A 20,311-nucleotide genomic window follows, 5' to 3' on the forward strand; every position below is an offset into this window, starting at 1 on the left:
GGCACTTTATACTGGGTTCAAGTTCTTCTTGTTAATTTAAGAAAAATGCTATAGGCCAACCATTTTTTATTATTTATGACTATTTTCAAAAACTCATTTCCCCTTTCCTATCCTTCAATGAGAACACTGGTGGCATTCTGCTTTATGGAGCTCCTATTGACATTTCTGCTAACTCCGTGCACTCACTGTGGGATTTAAAACTGCTGCCCATGGCATCTCCTTGCATCAGTACAAAATCCTTTATCTCTTTCCTTATACATTAGGAAGAAATACCTTGTAAGATTTACAAATGCAGAATATTTAACACCAGAAGTTAAATAAATTCCCTGGACATTGGGATCCTGGTGCAGCATGCCCATTATAATATCCATGTTTTGGTATCAGCTGAGTTTACGTGAACCACAGTATTTTAGCAAGTGAAGGGGTGCACTTAAAGTGCTTGCAAGTATAAAATATTCATTCTTGCTAGTGATAAGTACACAATTACAGACCATCCTGAGAATAATGAATTTGAAGAACTCCTATATTTTATATCTGTTCATCATGCAGGAGTAACTGTATGATTCGTCTAGACCAAACATGAATAAATCATTTGATTGTAAAGATAAATATAGATGTTTTTGCAAGCTATTTGTGATTAAAGCCTTACTGTGCTAAATACTGTAGAGACATAGAGTCAGTCTGTGCCCCTGACCTTAAGACAAGAATAGAAGAAAAACTGAAAAAGGAAAGCAGAAGTAATAAGGCTTGATTAAGATTACTTAGAAGGCCAGCTACCACAGTAAGAGTTCTTCAAGCCCAATCTAGGTCAAATCTCCGTTCATCAAACCATGCTGTATTTTATTCCAAATAATTCTGTGTACTTGCTGTGAGGCCTATTTCATTTTCTGTAAGGTTGCTTCCTACTGTGCAGTACTTCTAAGATTACTTGTTACTTAATGGAAAAGGAAAAGAAGATATATTTGCTGACGTTGAAAAACAACTGAAAGTGCACAAAATCTATTAGAACTCAAAGAAATCATCCAGTTTTTTAAATGGACAAATAATATTCTGGTCCTGTCATTTAGGCTTATGAATAAAATTAGAGTTATTCAACAATTATTTTATTTTCCTAATTTTATTTGTAAAAATTAATTCATTTGAAATCATAAATATCAGTTGGAAAAATGGGGTTTGACTTGAGAAGAATTACAATAAAAATCCTTGTAGAGAGAAAAAAGAAAAATTAAACAAGAAAATTTTCACAATCATTATGGAGCTCCTTAAAAATATATTATGAGAAAATAACTTGGAAGCTCTTTTAAAGGGAATATTTTTATTCTCTGACCCACTCAGTATCTGAAACGTATTAGTTGTTCTTTACCTAAACCCAAGAGCACTATAAGATTTCAGTCGAAAGCATTGAGATGCAATATAAATTCTTTTTGTAGTGACTGACTACAGGAAGGTTCATTACACCTGGCAAAAAACCTCAAACAAACAAACTGGAAGTTGTCTCAAATTTTTATGCAACAGTGATCATATTTTTACTTTACAAGTCTCAAGTGAAAACCTGAAATCTACAGAACTTATCCAAGAGAAGCTTCAAAATTCTAAAAGTATTATTTTTTTCCTCAAAACTGTGCATGAAGTGCTTTTTTTGGTAAGTTTCGAATTTATTTTAAAAGAAAAAAAAATTTATTACATTAAATTACCACAGAACTCCACAGAAGTTAAGAGGATTTTACTCTTACTTTCCAGACTCATTAACTACTAAAGTCTATTTCAAACCAGAAGTAAAATAATAGAGGAATTTCTGAGTTTCTAAAGAGATGGGTTGCTAATACTTTCTTTGCCAAGCTTAATTATAGCAGGTTCCCATGAATAATAATGTCGGTCAGCCAGCACTTCCCTCAATTTGTGTCCATCACAAAATACCCAAACTCTGAAGGGTGATTTACAATTGTTCATATGGGAAGGTCAGGGGTGGATCTGGGGAGACTTTTCTGTGATAGTGGTGACAATTCAGACCAAGAATTCTGATAAAATCAATTTGAATAATTCCATTAAAGTTATTAACTCTTTTGCCAGGCTTTGTGACCATAGGTAACAAAGTTCTTTGTATAGGAAGATCAATCTCTGTCTTATGGAGAATGAGACAGAGTAGTTTGCCTAAAATCCCCTTGGAATCAAGGGACAGAGCCTTTGGAAGGAATTGGATCTGAGACTTTCCAGGCTGTGCTGGCAGGCATTGCACAGCACTTGGCCATCTCTCCACTGCAAACCACACAGCTTAGTGCAGGAACAGAAATTTGGAGGCTTATAAACATCAGAAGTGGACAGGCTGTACATTCTGTAAGGATGGGAACCTTTTTCAGGTCTAACAGTAAGAAAAGGAGCCTAAAGCCTGATCCTGTCCTGTTCCTACTTTCCAGGCTTAAAGCTGTAAATCTCTTTTCTAGGCTGGTCCAGCTTGCTTGAGAATGAAGTATTGAGAAAGAGAAGCACAAATAATTTCTTAGTAATAAAAAACCAAAACAACAGAAACCTGGTACATTACTGCATATCAGAAGCAAGATTAAACTCAAATGCTGTGTATAATAACAATTATAAATATGAACACAGTAATGTAAAAACCCAAGAAAATATTCTATAGCTATGTCAGAAGTTGTACCATGTTTGGACTAAGACATGACTGTCACCAGTAAGTTTCTGATTTGTCCACAATATAGAAAAGACCAAATCCTTCAAGTCTCTTTCTTTTAGAATACTAATGTAGAAATGAATACAGCAACATTTTCTTTTCACCATGACAAGGAAGGGAATGATTAAAATCTATTTTTGAAATACTTGAAGATCTTAATGCAAAAGCAAATTAAATATACTAATTTAAGCAACGTTTCATCTGTGTAGATTTAGAGAAAACTCTTAATAGGGAGAAGAGTAGTTTTGGAGTAATATTCTGGTACAGCCTGTAATTCTGTAATTTCAACCCTGGTTAATATTTTGTGCCTCTGAAGCATTCTTCAAATATGTGCAGATAAAACATTATTTAGAGAGCTAGAATTAATTTTGGAATTAGTATACTAGTTACAAATTACAAGATAGTTGAGTAAAGCAAAAAGAAAAATTATTGCTGGGGTCCATTTTGTCCTTTCTGGAATATGTATTCCAAGACAATATTATATATTCAAATTAAAAAGCTCAGTGCTGAATCAGTCCAAGGTCATCACAGTTTGCCTGTTACAGTATCCCTCAAGTTTGATAAGAAAGCTACATTAATGAAAATGCATTAGATTAAAAAAAATACAGAACACTGCTAAGTTCTTGTATTAGTGATGATAATTTTGCATTTGACACCGAGTTAAAAAGAATTTCTCTATTTGATGGTGTATTAATATCTGTACTGACAAACCTTTCAGCACATACTGTAGTGCCATTGCCTGGAGGAAAACCTAAGGACATTCTAAAGAGCACTGTGGAGGGAAGTTGTAAAGAAGTACTCGGTTTGGAGTTGTTAGACTGAAACCAAGCAGGAAGGTTTGATGTATTGCCAGAAGGCTTTATCTTCTCAAAAAGTTTATAATCAAACACAAAGAAGAGTCGACTGCATATTTTGTTGTTCAGCAAACATGAAAAGTTGTTTTCTTTCATTAATACATCTTTCTTTACACTCAGAATTATCCAAAACAACACATTCTGTAGATATTGTTGCTACTCAAAGTCCAGGATTAATTCACTTCAATGAAAGTTTGATTCCTTTTAAAAAATGTTTTTTAAGCTATTTGGCAAAGCTGTTTGGCAAAGACATTTGAATCAGAAGGAAAGGGAAAATACAAGTTAATACTGCAACATTTTCCAAATTGTCCATGTGAAATCTCAGAAGTTTTTTTCACAGATTATGGACCAGCTGCCTTAGAACAATCTGATTTGGAAGAGTAATTATTGCCCCACTTTCCATGGGAAAATGGGGGCTAAGGAGTTAGTTAATACAAATATGTTTCAAAGAGTAAATGGAATCCATACCCCATATGTGGGCAATAACTTGCACTGAAAGGATAGGATGACAAACCCCCACACACATAAGTGCTCCCCCTGCCCCATTGGCATTGTGATTCAGGTCTTATAATATTGATGTCTACAGCATAGATAGCTTCGACTTTAGAACTTGCTGCAAGTTTCTCTCAAAATTAATGGAGAGTCAGTTGTTTTAAGACATGATCCACTCAATCTTAGTAGGTGGCAGCTTTAGGAACAGTTAATCACAGTTCCTAAATGCCAGTCTTTCTTTAGTGATGCTAAATAGAACCTGGACACGTAACTCAGAAGTAAAGACATGCATTTAGAAAACTCTGCCCACAATAAGCACTAGAGCATTTCCCAGCATTTTTCTGTGATTTTTTCATTAAAAACAATTGACAAGTACATGGCTATGAATATTAAGCAACCTTTTAAGGTGCTCATTCTCTGTTTTGAATGCACATAAATCAGTTAGGGCTACAGTTTTAAAGGCATTTAGACATTTAAAGGTAAGATTGAGATTATGTATTATGTGTGTTTTCTTACTTTTCAGCAATAAATAAGAAATGTTAATGATGTTAATGATTTAGGAGGGAAATGTGACACAGGAGTATGAGAAAGAGTCAAGCTATAGGAATAAATTTTTTTTGAGATATATTAGCCCCAGATGAGCTATGCTGAATAATATCACCTTGGCTAGGGGATAAAATTTTTCCTGTGGCCTTACAAATCACTAATGAACCTGCTGTAAGTATGCACCTGGGTTTAATCTGCAGGCTTGCTCTTAAATGTCCACTGAATATTGTTGTATTATGCATAGATGAAAAACAATCCATCTCACATATTCTTAGTGCTGGGTAGAAAACGGAAAGACTTGGAGTACAGCTGATATCCTGGCTACAGAAAAGTCAGTATCAGAACTCGCTTGGAGCTGAATATGGAACAATGATCTATTTTATATTGAGTGTCATAGTGCTGAAAATGTGATGGCAAATATATTTAAAGAGAATAATAAATTCTCTTAGTGGAAAAAAGGGAAAGAGAAAGAGAGAAGGAAGGAAGTGTGGAAGGAAAGGAAAGAAAAGAAAGAAAGGAAGAAAGAAAAAGGAAGAATGAAGAAAAGGAAGAAAAGGAAGAAAAGGAAGAAAAGGAAGAAAAGGAAGAAAAGGAAGAAAGGAAGAAAAGAAGAAGGAAAGGAAGAAGAAAAGAAGGGAAGAAGGGAAAAAGGAAAGAAGGGAAGAAGGGAAGAAAGAAGGGAAGAAAGAAGGGAAGAAAGAAGGAAAGAAGGAAAGAAGGAAAGAAGGAAAGAAGGAAAGAAGGAAAGAAGGAAAGAAGGAAAGAAGGAAAGAAAGAAAGAAAGAAAGAAAGAAAGAAAGAAAGAAAGAAAGAAAGAAAGAAAGAAAGAAAGAAAGAAAGAAAGAAAGAAAGAAAGAAAGAAAGAAAGAAAGAAAGAAAGAAAGAAAGAAAGAAAGAAAATTTCTGTTTTTTTTCTCATTTATTTGAGTGTGTTTAGGCTGACAAGACAGAAGTCATATAGATAGTATGTAAAGAATAGGAAGAATGAATGAAAGGTGTATTCTGGGAGACAAAACTAAAATGACAAAATCTACAGAGTGGGTCTGAGAACCTGTATGGGATAAATGGACAGTAAGTCAATTATATAATCTAGTATTTTGCACTCAGTGTTTTCCTGCCTCTTTGCAGACCACAGCCTGAGTAGAATCTCTTCTGTTTAGTGTTAGTAGAGTCTCATTTAAAATATCTTAATAGAAATTAAGTATAATGGTGAGAAGAAAAGGAGAGGTAGCTTCAAGCTGAGTATTAAGCCAAACTTTCAGCAAGTGAAATCTGTTCAAACATAGGATAGTGTTGAAAAAGGACAAGGAACCATGCTCCTGGGAGCATTCCAGTATTGATAGGTATATTACTATATGACTTTCCACTCTCAGTATCGATGATGTGATATCTCTTCAGTTTAGCTTTTTCTCCTTGCTCCTGTTACAGTTTGTATTTTTATGTTCTGTTAGGTATGGCACACGGAGGGTAGCAGCTTCCTCAGTAGTGACAGGGCGTGTATTTAAAAAGAGATCAATTATATGGTCAGGGTCACTGAAGGATTAATTCACAGAGATGACATGGGGCATGATTTTGCCTAAATGAGCTGTAGTTCACTTACGTGGCCATGTGCAAGAGTTGTCTGGGACCATACTTTTACTGCCATGCATCTCCATGTATATCACAGCATTTATGTTCTAGGTCCCCAGAGGGAGTCCAGCATCCTGTGTTAGGTTCTTTGGCTCCCTGTTAAGTGCATATGGAGAAGTGAACATAGCAGAGTGGTATGCTTTAGCAAGCTGCTGCCCAAAGAAACACTGGTTTGGCTAGGCATTAATTTTCTAGATGCATATTCCTTCTAGAAAAAAAGATATATTTTACTCCATTTGGGTTTACAGCCCTGATTTCTGGATGTAGCAGCCCTGCTCTTGAGCTCAAGAGGAGTCTTTTTGCATGTTAGAGTAGCAGTGAGAATGCCCACCTTATTTATACACTGATTTTATAAATGAGAAATTGTAAGGAAAGACTGGAAGTCCGTTTACTTCCTTCTGCTTCTCTGCATGAATCCAGAAAGTCTGAAAAGAAAAAAAGTCAACATTTTTATTTACTCATGGTCTAATTTCTCTCTGTGTGATGTAAATTTAAGGGACTGGTTCTATTCTGTCTGGGTGTTTCTGCAATACTTTAGCTCAGTGAGAATCCACTTCAGTTAAAGTCTGTAACTTTAATGCAAAAAGATCAAAGTAATTTTCATATTTTCGTGGTGTCCATTACCTTATATAAACAGAAACCACATCTTGTGCTTGTTGGTTTATTTTTTTGGATTCAGATAGGCAATCCAGAAATAAAGAGTCAGTCTATTATTTTCTTAATAGACCTGTGAGAGGACTTTTACATAGTTTATTTTGACTTTTTCTTGGTATTCTCCTTGCCTTGAGTGACATTTCTTTAATGCCCTCAAATATTTGAAACACAAAACATCTTAGTGTTCCTTGTCTCAAACGTGTTATTAAGTGCTTTTTTTTTCATTAGCCTCAGAGCTTCTTAGTCTTCAAAAGTCCACATGGATCAATTGTAAAACAAAGGGGAAAGAAAATGAATGCACTTCTTTTTCTAGGAATATATTATGTTTTGAACAGTTTGACTGTTTTCCTGACAAGAACTAGAGAGTACTGAATGGATATCACCAGAGACTTAATGATTTTCCTGTTGGAAAGACTTCTTCCCCCTTCCTTAGTTTTAATCTCCTCCTTCCTGTCTGTGGCAGATGGCATTATGCTGATGAAGAAGAGACATGTCTGGTTCTCAACAGCTTGTGCCAGCAGACCAGCAGTGCATTTCCCTGCAAAACTCATTTTATGTAAAGACTAGAAGGCAATTATTATTTTTAAAAAAGGAAAAAAAAACCACCCAAAACTCAATGTTCATCAGTAAAACATACTCAGGAAAGACATAGGTACTGCTGAAATACTGATATGCCTGTGTCTTGTTAAACTCTTCACTGGGGTGAAGCTCTTGTTGATTCTGTAGGCCCCAGAGTGGGATGTATAAAATACTGCAGCTGAGGTGCATCTGGGACAGTTATTCTGATCAGATAGTCTAGACCAAAGCTTTTAACTTCTCAATGAAATCATTAAGTGCTGCAGGGAAGTAGATGTTTATCACAAATGATTAAGCAGGCTGTTATGTCAAAAGCCTGGTTTTGCATTAATAAAAAACCAAAAAACCAAACCCAGCTTTGCTTTGTTTTCATAGTAAACAACAAACTTCAAGCCAGTGAGACATTTGAGCAGGAGTCTGTTATTGGCCAGCATTATTATGTGGATGCTGCCAAATATTAAGTATCATGACACTGGAAACCCAACAGGACATATTTTTCGTTTGAAAGTTAGATGTTCTCATATTCAGTTCTAATCAGCTTTTAGGAATATTATCTCTTGTTCTACATTTTAAGTTTAAATTTAAAAAAAACGCACCAAAAATTCCATTAGACACTGACTAATATTGACTTTCAAGACCTAGGGTTAGTTCCTGTGTTTTGAGCTTTATTTTTAGAAAAAGAAGAAATCTAATCTCATGCTTTTATGGACAAAATGTTCAGTGTTCAGGAGAGTCATTCAGTCTGCAGATAAAAACATTTAAAAAATAATCATATACAATCAATATTGTCTCCCAGAAAATGAACTGTTAACATCTTCTATTTAATATGGACCATTAATGGTTTTCTTGAAATATCATTTGCAGCCTGTGGTAATCAAAACACAGAAAAAAAGTGTTTTTCACTTGTACCAAAATGTCATACTTATTTAGCTTATTTTATTAAAAATTATTCTCATCTTATTTAAGGCCCAAGGACAAGGCTAGATTTCCAAGAGAAAAACATGGAGATCCTGGTGCTGGAAACACAGCATGAATTTAGGATGAAAATAGATTTCCAAATTGGGCTTGACACAATATAATCTACTGGCTAGTACTTATGTTCTATTGACTCGTGGAGGATAGGGTGTTGGGCCACCCAAATGCTGTCTGCTAACAATCCACTAGATATGATGACTTTGTGATGAATTTCTGTCATCCTTCAGCTACAGAGTTAAGTCTCTTCCACAAGACAGGAGGGTGTGAATTCGAGTACATTCTGGGTAATATGGCCATGGTATTTTGTTATGGCCACTGTATTTTGTAGTGGTCATGGCATTGTGATGTGATTATGGTATTTTGCCATGTCAAATGTAACCAATATATTTGCTTTCTTAGCTGATTCTTTCTTTTATGAACACCTCCCCAAACTAATAAATAATTAAATAATCACGTAATTAAATAGAAAAATAACCCAAAACACAACCAACCAGACAACAAACAAAAAAACCCCAAACAAATCCAAACAAGAAAACCTAAAAAAGAGAAAAAGCACCAACCAACAAAAAACCCCAAACAAATAAACAAACAAAAAACCAAAAAAACCCCCAAAAAAGCCAGCAACAGCAACAAAAAACCGAAATAACAAAACCTAAGATAATTCAAACAACAAAACAGTTTTCTCAGATTTTAAACCTCTCAGATGGCTGGGATTTAAGTTTTACATTTCCCCCAAAAGATTGATTATGCTTTTGCCACATTCACATGCCAGAAGAATACTGTATTGATTGAACGTCTACCGCTTTTAGCAGTTAATAAATCCCAAGTTAGTGTTTACTGGCTTACAAAAGAGAGAGAGACACCATAACATTGCATATATTAATTGTGCTTTTAAAATTAAATGTCGGTAGCATATCGGAAAGGTGGAACTATTTTCATTAATGCGCCAGGTTGACAGCAAGTTGTGTTAACAAAGTTCAGCAAAATGTCTTCAGTGTCCCTGGGATGTTCATAAAAATAAATTAGCCTGTGAAGACAGCATGCCTATGGGAATTTTAACACATCTAATTGTACCAGAATGCAAAGCAAGCCAACAGGTTTGCTGAGATGATTAACAGTTAACTGAGTTTGGAATATGAACAACTCTTTTGCATACTCATAATTTATTGTAATTTCTTTAGGTTGACTACAACCTGAGACCAATTCAGAGAAGAGAATGCTTATTTATCTTAGTTTTGTTTTGGATTGTGAATGAGATCACTTTTTTTAATGACATGGTTTCTGACCACCGACAGCACAGCCCAAAGTAAAGGTGCTCACTGATGCTGAATAGATGAGAAAAGACTGGTTATTACATCTCAAAGAACTGCACTGCACAGTATTTGACTCTGGGCCTTCATGTCAGTAGTCAGGATGGAAAAGGTAATTGCATTAATTAGCTTAACAGGAAAAATCTTCCAAAAAACTTCTGTCTGTTTCAGAATGAGATAAGATGTTTTCAGGAAGGAAATACGTGCATCATTTGCTAAGTAGAAATCTTGGTTGAAGGCTGCAACTTTGAATCTCAGTTAGCAGGGCTGGAGTCAGCAATTTAAAAGTTGGGTACCCAGGGCAAGGTGATCAGTGAGGCTCTTTTTAGAGACAAGACAGATGTCTTGGACCATTATTCATTCCCTTTCTGAGGCAGGCATGTAAGGAAGGTGATCTGAATTACATCAATTGTTATGCTGTTCTCTTTGTCTTCAAGTACTGTAGCAAGAACATAAATGGCTAAAGGGGAGCACTCAACTGCTCTTCAGTGAGATGACTTTCATCCTGACATGGGTCATTGATGCACGAATTATTGTAGCATTTATTGCATCATATTGCAGGACACATTATTCCACAAAGGTGGATGAGGATTAAGTGACTTCCAGTGATCTGAGCAGGTGGACGTCATTACGTTTGACAATATTCTGGGTATAATGTCCACTAGCATTCATATTCTTTTCATTCTGTCCTCTAGAAAGTGAGATAGAAGCAAAAAGAAGAAGGAAAAAATCCCAAAAACATCCCCCCCTGCCAAAGAAATCAAAGAAAAACCACCACCAAAAACAACAAAAAAATAAGAAACAAACAACCCCCCAAAAAGACCCCAAACCAACCAAAAACCATTAAAAACACAAAAATAAACAAAAACCCACACAAAACAAAAACAAACCAAAAATAACAACAAAAAATAAAACCACAAAAAAAAAAAAACAAAAAACCCCAAACTGAGAGCAAACTAAACAACCAACCAAAAAAATCCCCCCAAAAACTAAAATAAACCCAGAACCCCATAACCCTGTGCTCAACCCAGGGATCAGATATTAAAATCAAACAGTTAACACAAATGCACACACACACACACTCACACAGAGAGGTAAAATGAGATCAGAATACCAGGAGTCAGGAATGTCCAGGGGTACAGCAGACAAGCCAGACTGCAACAGACCCATGATGGATAGTATCCTAAATATATATTGTTAGAACAGAAACTGTCACAGCTGACTTTTCCATATTATTGCACAAGAGGATATTGGGTGACACACTCAACATCACAAAACTTCTATTTTCACCAAATTCAAAGTACTCATATTTTCAGACACATGAAGTACCTGACCTGACTAAGATGGAAATTTTGCTCTTCAGAGTAAAAAATGACCATGGAAATAAAACGGTGCAAGCAGAAGACAATGCACAGAATAATAATACACAGTATTCTTGATAAACATGGAATTAAAGCAGGAGGGAGGATCCAACAGAAAAATCATCTCCATTAGAAAGAATTATGTAAGGCTAGACTTTCCATTGACCAAGGTTGTGTCTAGAATATATAGAATTTCATAGCTTTATGCAGAAGACATATTGCAGCAAAACTCAAAAATAGTGTCAGCAGTGATGTCTGTTTTGAACACAGTACTAAAACTAAGGAAAATTCTGAAAAGGACCCTATAAAACATTCACGAGCTGTAGAAACAAAGTTACAGACCTGCTAAACTGCTCAGGCTATTTCGCTATCCATAAAAATGATGGGGTTTGATCACACTGTGTATGTTCTTTCTAAGACTGAAAATACCAGATATTGAAGAGTTTTTAACATTGGAGTCAATGGTTTGAAACTGTAACTTCACAGCTTTTAATTTAAATCATGAAGATCAGGAAAAAAACCCCAAACAAACAGTACTGCATAGAATTTTAAATTTATGAAGGAAAATTTTGTATTTTATATGAGTTTGGGTGCTGAGGAAAGAAGTACAAAATTTCTTTCTACTTTAATGAAAAACCCCTGCTTCAACAATACTGCATGGATTCAGATCACCAGCCACAGTGGGGCTGATATCAACTTCCTTACCTTGTATCCTCTGCCCAAAAGGAAAGAAAAAATGGTTGTAGCAATTTTAAAGAGAAGTTTGAAGCATTTTATATATATATATATATATATATCACATTAAATACCCTAATTTCCCTCCATTCAGCCCTTTTGAAGATATTTTAGCAGTGTAATGGAAGAATGCCAATTCATAATAAGAAAAATAGGTGGAAAAAATTGCTTGCTGAAAGTACCTCCTCTTCAGCTGCCTAAAATTTGCTTCCCAATTCCAAAGTGCTGAAATAAGGTGGGATAAATCCCATCATAAAAAGAATTCAGTGGAAAATAATCCATGAGAAAGGGTATACTCTGTGAAAAAAGCACTTACCATCATGCATTTGCTGTAATTATACTTTAATTTTCAAACTGTAATGAGCAGTGGTTCATATAAATGGTAGGTTAAAAACATGGCTAATTTATTGTTATTTCCTTCGGTGATCATTTTTATGTTTGTGTTGTTAAAATGTTGATATATTATCTGCATTGAGTTTGCATCTCTGGTCATTGGCCAATTTATTGCAGTTTCTTAACTGAAGACATTAATGGTTGGAGACATCCATTAGAGTAGTACTCTACTTTTCTGACATTTTTGTCCTTCCTCCCACTTTCCAGTTTCCAAAATTCCAGAAAGAGCTGTATGAGAGGCACATGCCTACAGAAAAATCCTCTGAGAGAAGACACCAAATGGGGGAGAGCAGGAATGTGAAGTGACAGAAGCATACAGCTGCTTTGTTTATTTTCCAAAGCTGGGGACAGTGTCAAGAAATAAACCCAGGTGGGCTGCACAAGAACAGTTGCCTTTGGGAGACACAGGACTCTAAACAGTTCACAGTTGGAGTGTTTAATACAAAAGGGAAAGAAATTGGTTTATAATCTGAAGGCATTTTTACCTCTTGCTTGGGATAAACACATTCCTCCCAAGTGGGGCTTGAACTAAAAGAAATTCACTGAGTCAACTACATCTGGCACATGCTCATGGGAGAAGTCATCATGTTGGGCTGCTGGGAAATGCATAGGATCTAAGGGAGGGTGTGCTGAGAGAGGATGGATGAGAAGCAGATGAGATGCGAACATTATTGTGAAATCTTCTCCTGGGTGTCATGAAAGCTTCCTACATTTCTAGTTCTGCGTATGAGCTTATTTTAGTGGCAAATGAATCAAAGTGTAAAAGACACTGAAGGCTGGAACTCCTGTTATTATCAGAGTATAACTGAGAAGGCTTTTCTTTCATCTTTTCACTTCCTGAGATTCTAGCCCTAAATAGTTAAGAAAAAAAAATTACAAATTATTGTTTCTCTATCTGAAATTTCCATGCCTTTTTATCTGTTTTTTTTGTTACCCTTTGTGGCAGGGTATTGGATTGTGTTTATGTTCATTGTGTCTGTTTGACTCTCAAGCATTGGAGACATCTGTGAGGTGGCTTTGAACTACCTGCTTTCTACAGCTGTTAGGAAGAGAGCCATGGCAACACAAAGTGTGCTGGAGGCTTTAAAATGTGCCCTTGAGATAGAAAGGAGGACAACATAATAAACCTTGACTACCTTCCAGATTGGAGTCAGAATAGATGTTAATTTGTCTCTTCGTATATTTTCCTGCTGCTAGTCACTTGTAATTGCTGTTTACAGACCCAAGTTGGAATGAGGTCATCACTTTGCCCCCAAGCTTTGGAATATTAAGCAGGATTTCTTAAACTTGGGTTGTCAGGGGTGTTGTCACCAGCTATCTTCTGCCATGCAGCACACGTCCGTTCTCAGTCCTATATCTCACATGTCTTAGCCTTATCTGTATAAGCTAGGTAATAAAAACACCACAAAAAGGTTATTTGCTCATTTCTCATCCACCTTAAGAGTACCTCTACTATATTTTAAGAATGTCTTCAGTGAGTACCTTGTGCATTATTTTACATTTCTTCAACATTCTCCTCCTTTTTCTGATCACTTTAGGCTCCTTGATTCCTTTTCTAGGGTAGAGTGGAGTTAAACTAAAATCTCTTATGTGATAAAGAAAGAAATAATTCTAGATGTTAAAATAGGTTGTCAGAAATGTTGACAAGTGTAGATAGAGTGTGATTTATGGACCTTTAACTTTTTAAATTAAAATCTTATATCCTTAGGTAATACAGTACTGCTGGTGTGCATTGAATTCTCACACTGCATTCCAAATTATCTATAGTACATTAATTTACCATAGATCTGTTTCAGTTGTTTGAGTAAAATGGACAAGATAAATTGAATTAGTCTGAAGTATAAAGTCTGAAGTGTAAGATTGTGAGGAAAGTGAAAGTCCATGAAGACTGTCAGATGTAAGAATTAACTGCTATCAATTGAATTATTACTTGCTCTCACTGGGAGACAGAAGTTTGGGTACTCTTTGCTGGCAGATACAGTGGATTTCCTGTTCACAGACATACAGCATAGGGGGATTTGTAGCATAGCTTCCTTTCCGGATGTCTTAAGTTAGAAATGGAAATTTCAGAATGTAACAGAAGTTATATAAATATATAAAATTTATATAAATTTATAAAATATTATATAAATTTGTGTCAATAGCAGGATCTGGATCCTGCCAGGCTCAAGTCAGTTGTAGGCCAGAAACCTCAGGAAATGTAAATTTTATAACACCCTGCCCACAAAGAGTTTTCCTTCTTATCACTCTTAATTGTAAACTTCGTAATATCCTGAAACATGACAAAATAAAAGAATCTTGATTATTCTAAATTTTACCTTTTTCTTCTTCAAATGAATGATTTTTATGGTCCAGTTTTAAATTTTATGCGCTTATGCAGTCTAGTCATAGATACTGCAGAATACATGGAGAGGCTGTTTCTGATTTTTTTTTCTTTTCAAAGTGGTCAATAGAAAGCACTGAAAGTACTGTGGAAGACTTTTTTGCAAACTACTTTTGGCTTGGGGGGATCAATAGTTTTGAAAAGAGATATCGAGGAAAAATGAAGGTAATTTAAAATTATTTTACGTCCCAAAAATGTTGCTGAAATTAAAATTTAAAAAGAAAATTGCAAACCATTACACAGTAAAGACAGAAAATAATTCACTTTTTAAGGTTTTTCTTTTTCCCTTAAAATTTTGGACTTGATGATGTACCATAATTTTTGGAGCTTTTCAGAGAAAAAATGAAGACAAAACAGATGAATGATTATTTTACAGACTAAGATACATTTGCAGTCATAAGTACTTTATATGGTTTTTTGGGGATTGCCTATGCCCCTATCAATATATAATATTTAGATACCCAAATAGTCACAGATGAAAGTTAAAATTCTACAGAGTAACAACTGGTGAAGCTGTAAAGTGAAATAAAGGCAAAAAAAGGACAAAAAAACCCCCAAAGAAACCCAAAACAGGTCACAGCTGGATATCTGAGGATTTCAGCCAGGACTGCATTATTGATCATGCATTGTTAGTTGACAGAGAAAGCTGGTCCCTTAGGCTGTCTTTACAGGGGGTAATTATGAAGGCATTTCACATCTTAAATGTATGAAAAGGCTGTTCAGAAGTACTTACCTGTTAACTTCTACTGAAGGAAGTCAGAAAATTGGCTTCCTAACTTAGACCTCACCAGTGCACCAGATTTGAGGGATGAGCTGAAGTTAAGGTTATTCATCAGAGCTAATCTCCCAGTCTAATTGGTTTGATCTTCCCCATGGCTTTGCTTTAGAACAGCTACACTCTAATTTTCATCAGAAGCAGACTTATGTCATGTTACATCATTTTCTCCAAAGGCAGGTAGGAAAACCAATAATTAAATATTATTATCTCTGATATTTCCATATTTTAGTGGGGAAAATAGCAGAACATGCTTAGAGAAGCCCAAAGAATACGGAAAAATGCGTAAAGTTTAATGCATGCAGCTCTTTTTGAAACCAAACAGAAAACATTTCATTGGGAACGTGTCTTTCCCAGTCAGCACAAAACATGTTAAAGACCAGGATGGAGAGAGATGATAAATACAAGAATTAATTTTGAAGTCAGTTCAGGAGCCACTGATCTGTATAAGATCCGGCAATATTCTTCTGTGACATTGGAATCCCTAAACATGTAATTTCAGCTTCATTTCCCAGTGTGATACTTTGTTAGGTTAATGTTTGTCTCCTTGGCATGGAAGTCTGCAGGAGGATTATTGGTAGGTTTGCTGTAAACCTTTTGTTTAAATTCAAATTTAGGCAGTCTCCTTTTCTGGAATCCTCAAATGCATTTACTTTCTGCTTTAACTTTCTAAGAATGTAGCTTTAGGAGCTCTCTAGAGGCCTAAAATTTAGGTATAACTCTAAATTAAATGAAATTTATAACCTAGCAATGATCTAACTATGTGTATATTTCTGAAATTCTGGAAGATGAAGAACCTACCTGTGCTTCAGTAACCACATACAGTGAGATATAAGCATTGCCTCTGTTTTGCATATATATTTTTCTCAGATTTTGTATCTCATTTTGTTTACGGTGTAAGTAATTAAAAGTATTATTGAAATTATAAACTAATTCAGAAATCTCCTAGCCTTATGGTATTCTGATTCCTTTCACCCACCCTCCTCATGTGAATGAATCTACATTTTCTATGCTAAAAGGAGAGGAAAATTTCAGCTTGGGAATTGCTTTGGGATAAATCTTTCTGCAACAGGTGAGTTCTCTCTCTTGGAGAGTTGGTTACACATCTGTGCCATGGTGGCCTAGACTGTGAGAGCTGGAAAGAAGTTTGTGTAATTCTGATTTTCTGCAGTGTCCCTCCTCTTGCAAAATGATGTTTTTTCAGTATGAAGGGAGGTAATCATTAGTGCAGAGCCCACCATCCCACCCTTTTATCAGCATTATCAGCTTTTATCATCCATGGCTGTTTTAATTCAGGATCTTTCCATATTAAATAACCTGAGCGGAACAAAAGGACCAGAACTCAAGAAAGAATTTGGCTGCTTGTCTGCTCAGGTACCTCAAGACTGTGTATATATACTCAGAATTTTAATCTCTGTTATCAACCAGGGTTAGACACATTTTTCCCTTCATCTAAATCTAAAAATGCTGAAAACATCTTGAAAAATGTTTTGCTATTTTACTTTTGGTTCAGAAATTATTCATTGCTTGGATTTGTGTACCAACAGATAATGAGGGAACATCACACAATATATGATAACAATAACACTGAAGTAATGTGAGAAAGTCATTTATCTTTCGGTTTCCACTCTGCCTGTGAGAATCTGAAAATCACTACCATTCCCATTTGAATAAATATTTTGGTGGGAAACATTCATTTGAATATAAAGGACTGAAGAGTTCAGCTATTTCCTGTGTGCACAAAAGTTAGTTGGGAAGGGAAGAAAAAGATGAAGTACTGCTACTTATCAGATATAAGCTGCATCTTTTGGAGGTTTTGTCAGTATTAAAATACCTTATGTTTATTGATAATCATTTTGCCAGACATATTTTGTAAGTCTATTGCTCAGAAAGGTGTTTCTTATTTTCCATGTGTCTCTCTCTCTTCTCTTCTTCTAAATTGCTTAGCAGCTTGGAGGAATCTGTCAGAAATTTCATTAAATCTTCAATGTTTGAATGTACAGGTAGAGCTAATTAATTTTAGAAGAATTATTAGAAACATTTTTTTTTTCTTTTGTCCTTTCTAATGTTGATATAGGAATTAATAGGATTTTATTATGATCTGTGGCCAAATTACACTGAAAAATTTGAACTCTGCTAATGCATCTAACTCAGGCACTTAAAGAACATACTAAGGATTAAGGATCTCGGGTTCTCTTATGAGAGATCAGAAACAGAAAAAGTACCCCTGTCCCTTATGTATTTTTGTGCATCGGCTAACATGAAATTAACAGGGGTCAAGATCTATTTCTATGGATGTGGAAATTGTATCAGTAAGAGGAGAATAAGGTGAGGTCTTCCTGTCTTACATCTGGGATTCATCAATGGTCTGGAACATCTTTCCCAAGCAAACACCTGACTTTCTGAAAAAAATATTTTTAATGGTGTCAAAGAACTGGGGTGATTTGCTCTTTGTTCTATATTGCAGTGCTGACAAGGGGCTCCACTCCAGGTAAGTGAAACATTTGACCTGACCTTAACTTCAGTTCTGCTCATTTCCAGGTCTAGCAAAAAATAGATGAAAATAAAAAGGATACCAAATTCTCTTCACTTTCCAGGTCTGGTAGACTTTATTATTGTTTTGTCTGTCTTTTTTAGCCTTGACAAAGAAACATACTTTATTTTGGAATGTGAGAGGGAGCCCAAAGCCCTAATAATTGCACTGGTTTGGGGACTGAATGGAGCCAGTTCAGGACTGTATGCAGCTTAATGGTCCAAACTCTGTAGGCTAGAACACCTGATTATCATATATTGCTTCCTTTCTCCAAAATTCATGGGAATTGTTCCTTTCTCATAAATTCACTTTCAGCTGACAATTTGCTCTGAGTTCCAATCTAACAGGAAGATTTTTTCTTCAGTTCTGTGGTTCCAACCTGCCAAAGCTGTGACACTATCTTGTCTGATCTGACTTTGTAAGGGTAGTGCCACTAATTTGCCATGGCAAGACAGTACTACAAAACAAAAAGTGATGTTTACAAATTTATCGCAGCAATCTCAGCTCTGGTAATATGGTTTTGGCCTGCTAGATTTGAGTGTGCCCTTTGAGGCTTACATTGAATTTACTGTCTCAGAGTGAAAAAAACCACTTTGCCAAAAATGCGAAGAAAGGCATGAGCAGCTGGACATTTCCTAGTATTTTGCAGGAATTTCTGATCTGTTTTAGACTAAACTCCTTGCTGAACATGGCTTTTCTGATTTCTAAGAACACCTTGTACTGGCATTGAGAGACACAATTACTTTGCCTGTACTTGCCTAATTCATATATCACCTGACAACTGCAGATGCATAAACAAAATGATATTCTTAGGTAAGTTGATTTGCAACCCAAGCTGCAACCCAAATTAACTATAGATAGACATATAAATGAATTCTGAAAAACCCCTCATTTTTCTATAAGGAGAAGTAGATTTACTTTTCATTCGTAAGTTCTAACAGTAGACACAACCATCCCCCTGTGTGAAAGAATTTCCTGTGAGGAGCAAAAATGATTTAAAAACAAACATAGTTTTCTCACAAGAATACCCTGCAATTTTTCAGTGTTCATGACTGTGTTCCTATTCAGCTACCTTAAAATATGAAGCTTGACCTGGTGCTTTGAAACACCTCTCACAAATGAGACATGAAGATGCTATACTGGGACTAGAAGCTAAATGAAGTGGCGGTGGTGGTCCATTAGTTAGCAGTTTCTTCACTAAATCTATACTTATGACTCAGAATGAAATACTGTGTTTTAGATGAAAAGTAAAACAGAGGTCCCTGACCATTTTGTTTCATTAAACATCCAATGACACTTTTAACCAAAGCAGAGGATGTTAAGTTCAATGTTCTTACAAAATTCCTATCTGGATAATTACATCCTGCTCTGCTAAACTTCCCCCTAGAGAAAATTTAATTAAAATGATTTGATGTCTCTCTGGCACAGAGTAGACAGGTGTCTATAATACAAAAGGCACCAGCACAATTGACATAAATTGATGTTCTTCTGTGGCAGGGAGAGCGAGGGTAGAAGCATTACTTTCTCCTTACCAGAAACGGACATTCCCTTTTAGGCACTGGACGCATCCATATTATGCTGCTGATAACAAAGTGCTAAATTTTTTTGATATCTGCTCAAATAACTTCTTTTGAAGAGTAGGAACTGAATTCATAGCTCACAGCCCTTTTGGCAATCAACTAGATTCTTGCTAGGTTTTATTAATGTTATAAGTAGTGATTAAATAGATATACACAGGAGAGGATGGGGAAGGCACTTTCGCAATGCAGCTGGGAATCTGCAAGACAGACATTGAGAAAGTCTTTTGCATTAATAATCAAAGAATTACAGAACCACTGGGGCTGGAGGGCACCTTGGGAGATCACATAGTTCAACACCTCCTCCAGAGCAGGATCAGCTAGCGCAGGCTGGTCAGGACAATGTCCAGTCATGTTTGAGTATCTTAAATGATGGAGAGTCCACAACATCTCTGTTGCCAGTGTTTGACTGCTCTTATAGTAAGATACCCTGTTTTTCTTCTGTTTAAACAGAAGTCTTTGTGCTTTGACTTGTGTTTATTACTTCACCTCCTTCCACTTGGCACCACTGGGCCTGTCTCCAGTTTCATTCCTCTCCCATCAGGTATTTATACAACTGTCAATAGTTATTCCCTGAACATTCTCTTCTTCAGACTGAGTGAGTCCTGGCTCTTTCAGCTCCCCTTTTTATGTCAGATGCTTCAAGCCCTTAACTAATTTGTGGACAGTAGCTGGATTTGTTCCAATGCATCCATGTCTCTTTTTCACTCTGGTGCCCAGATCTCGACTCAGAGCTCCAGATGGGTGCTCCTAGGCCTCAGTAAAGGCTGATAAAAGAATTTTCTTTCTTGTACTTCTTTCAACTGAACAAATGACCATTCCCCGTGCTCTAAAT

Source organism: Cyanistes caeruleus, chromosome 2 (assembly GCF_971803275.1).
Source record: "Cyanistes caeruleus chromosome 2, bCyaCae1.hap1.1, whole genome shotgun sequence".
NCBI lineage: Eukaryota > Metazoa > Chordata > Aves > Passeriformes > Paridae > Cyanistes > Cyanistes caeruleus.